Source organism: Rutidosis leptorrhynchoides, chromosome 7 (assembly GCF_046630445.1).
Source record: "Rutidosis leptorrhynchoides isolate AG116_Rl617_1_P2 chromosome 7, CSIRO_AGI_Rlap_v1, whole genome shotgun sequence".
NCBI classification, from domain to species: Eukaryota; Viridiplantae; Streptophyta; class Magnoliopsida; order Asterales; family Asteraceae; genus Rutidosis; species Rutidosis leptorrhynchoides.
Window position 1 is genome coordinate 313,753,361 of NC_092339.1, and position 3,998 is coordinate 313,757,358.

Sequence of the window (3,998 nt, forward strand, 5' to 3'; positions counted from 1 at the left end):
AACCGTAGACACTCTATATGTGAATGTGGGAGTTGGCTATACAGGGTTGGAGTTGATTCCAAAATATATATATGGTTTGAGTTGTGATCAACACTAAGACCAGTACACGGGTCACGATACATATAAATTAATTCGAATATTATATATTTAATTTATATATGAAATTATTGGACCATTGGACAATCGGACTATTGGACTGCTAACTTTGGACAATTAAAATGAATTAAAATGTTGATTATAACATATGAAACTAAATAATCCTTCAAGTTTGCCACTTGATTTCATCCTAAACCTCATTTGTACCTCGACAGTTACAATCCGCGTTCAAATCTTTTCATGATTCTTGAAAACATCTCAATCAAGAGGATGAACCAGCCGCATTTTCTCTACAGAAGAAAGGATTGATGCATATAGTTATGCATATGAAAAACCCTCAAAAACTGAGTAAACGTTTAACACATAGCTGTGTTAATTCCTTTAGTGTTATTATTACCCAAAATAATTGTGCAATCCCTTTCCAAATTAGCCAATTTTATCACAGCTTCAGCAAATCAACTCCGACTTTTCATCCAAAACAACCTCATTATAATTTTGATATATATATATATATATGCGTGCTCTTCTACTGTTACCGGAGAACCTTTTATATTCCACCATATTACCATCAGCGTTTAATCATCTAAAAACACATTTCTCCTGAAACCATCTCGGTTTGATAACCGATGACCCAGATTCGTTAACTTTGAAAATGCTGACGAAGCAGCATGTTGTGAATGGTCTTAATGGCCAAAAGTTGATGATAAAGAATGGAGTGTTGGAAACGCTCAATAGAAAAATTTAGTACTGAAAAGCGGATTATGCGAAACTATGAAGGAAGCCGTGGACAAATCACAAAGAATAAGTTTGACTTCAAAGAATACAAATGATTCAGTACCTGCTGAAGTCATTAACGAATACCTTGCTCCTGACTCTAAACCTTTACGGATCTTATTCTTCATCATCATCTTATCTTAAATATTATAAGAAACCTTCGTATCTCTCATTATACATATTCTCCATGTTTCTGGAGATATTCTCATAACTATTCTTATCTGAGATCATTTATCTCTCCATAATATCTGCAACATAAAAGAAACTATGTTAGATTCTAAAATCTGAAACCTTCGAGATTGAAGTATGAACGTTTTGAAGTAGTGTTGGGAACAGAAGCATGAATTAGTATAATATAATGACACTTGATCAACGTCATTATATTACAGTAAGTCATGTTGAGTTTCTAATGGAATGTGATGATTCACAGTACCATCATCATGTGCTATGTTACACGACTCTTACATTCTATTCAATTTCTAAAAATAGCAAGAAAATATTTCTTGATGATTCGGTCTTTTCCAGGATATTCTGGTAATTCGACAAATCAAAATCGTTCCATTACCATTTCATTCTTAGAGCATTAGCTATGTTCATTTCAAATTTCATACCTACGAATTCCGGACCATTACTCGCTAGACTCGAAGTCGGGAGGAGAAAACGAAAGCATGAAGCTCCGAAAAATAATGAAGAATACAAAGCTCGATAATAACCCCAAAATTACTAACCGTGTATATCGATGCAGATAGCAATATAGAGACACAGGAGAACTAGAAACACTATAAACACAAGAGTATAGTAAAAGTAAATAGATTCTTCTGGTGGTAGATGAAAAAGAAGAATGACAGGTGTGAAGATTAATAATATACCAAGGATCAGAATGGGATGGAGCATATTGGCGAACGTCTTACAGTAGGAATTAAGAAGAAAGAGTAAAAGATGTGAGTTGTGAAAAATAAGGAAACGAAGGAGTGGATTTATAGTGAAGTATCCGACAGAGAAATCAAAACAGATTGCCGCATTAAATCAAAGAAGATTCTGATCGCCGGAGAACCAAATTTTATTACGTAAGAGTTTCTTTAAATCCCTTAAATCCCGGAAATTAATGGTAACTACGTCATCGGTTGAAACGAATATATATATATCTACTCATTTCACTTTTGTGATAACTTCACTCGTACGCTTCACATGATCGAATCGTTTTATCTATATCTCTCAATAATGATAAAACTCCATTATTACCTCATATTCGTCATGAAAACATTCCTATTGTTATCCATGACGACATCTATCAAATTTCGGGGACGAAATTTCTTTAACGGGTAGGTACTGTAATGACCCGGAAATTTCCGATTAAATTTAAACCTTAGTCTTTATATGTTTTCGACACGATAAGCAAAATCTGAAATGTTGAGTCTCGAAAACATTGAAACTGTGTTCATATATTCAATTGACCTCTTAACTATTCCCGACGATTCACGAACAATTGTGCGTAATTAAAAATGTAAAATAATAATAATTAAGTTTTATTAAAATGCATATATATGATTCTTATTAATAATTATGATTATATGATAATATATATAAAATATATACATAATAAACATTTAACATATATTATCATTAAATATAAATACAAGTTAAAAATATATTTGTTATAGTATTATTATTATTAATTACTAATAGAATTATTATTATTAAAATTAATTATATATATAAAATCAAGGAAAAAGGATCCAAATCTGTTTTACATATCTATTAATCTGTATTATAAGTTACTTTATGTCAAGTGGGTACAAACGATTTCAATTAATCACAGTGTACAAACATAATCCCGTACAAATTAATGTCAACTTCTACTTTTAAATCTTTGAAATTTATGGCAATTGTGTTGAGTTAATTAAGCTAGCAAACAATCATCAATTAATAAATACAGCTGTAATGATCCTCTATATAATTTCCTTCTTTCTTTTTGTTACAACTTCAAAACATCCAACAAAACCACCTTTGATCACCTTCTCTAAACTATCACCTTTCGGTTACCTCGGGTAGCCGAGACTCAATCTAGATTACCACCCACACCCACGATCAATCAAGCTAAATATTGAAGCTGCTAAAAGATAGGAATTAAAAACAAAATCTATTTAACGAAACCACTCTCTTCCTCCTCTCTCCTTCTCTTCTTCTTGAACGTAAACCCAAAACCCGCTTGATTATCACCCTAAACCGCCAACGACAATCACCCATGAAACCATCATCAACCTCATTCTCTCTCTCCTGGTTCTAACCCGAATAACCACCAAACCATGACAAGTAAAATCATGTTGCTGTAATTGCATCCGGTTTCTGTTTGAATCGAGCAACTCACCACTATAGTTGCTACGGTATATTTTTCTGTTTTGCCTACAATACTAAACCGCACCCAAATATACTCTACAACTCATTCTACTTTCTATTTCTTTCTCTAACACAAGGCTCAATCCATCTCACCATTATTAAGTTTTGTCGTCTGTTTCCATAAAAGCAAAAACCACTTGCTGCAGTATTATTTCTATCGGTTCCTGTTACTGACCAAAGACTCCATCGAGAACCACTCTCATCATGAAAACCGTCATCATCTACCCTCTCTCTATCCTATTCTAGTCCGAGAACAACCCGTCACTATTTATGTGTTTGTTTATGGTCGATAGCTATAGTAGTCCTAACCACCAACAAAATACTTTTGATCAACTAGTCCTGCTACTCGTTATTGATAATGCTCGAAACCATAAAACGACAACCAAACAAACACCATTGATCACCCTTATCCTTACTATGTCAGTCTTATGTTATCCTTCGATCACTATCACTCACGTAACAAACCTGCAACAATTCGAAACCCACCTGCAAGCCCACCATGATCATCTTCATCAAAAGCAAATTAATCACCACAAGGCCATCATCGATCACCACAAATTCACTTCAACACAAACAACCACCACAAACAAGCTTTAACCACCTTCATCATTCTATCGAAACCAAATAATTACCATTTGCACTTTATATTTTTCTGCACCACTATTTCTTCCTTCCTGATCGAACCAAACGATGTCCCAAACACTATTATATATATATATATATATATCCTG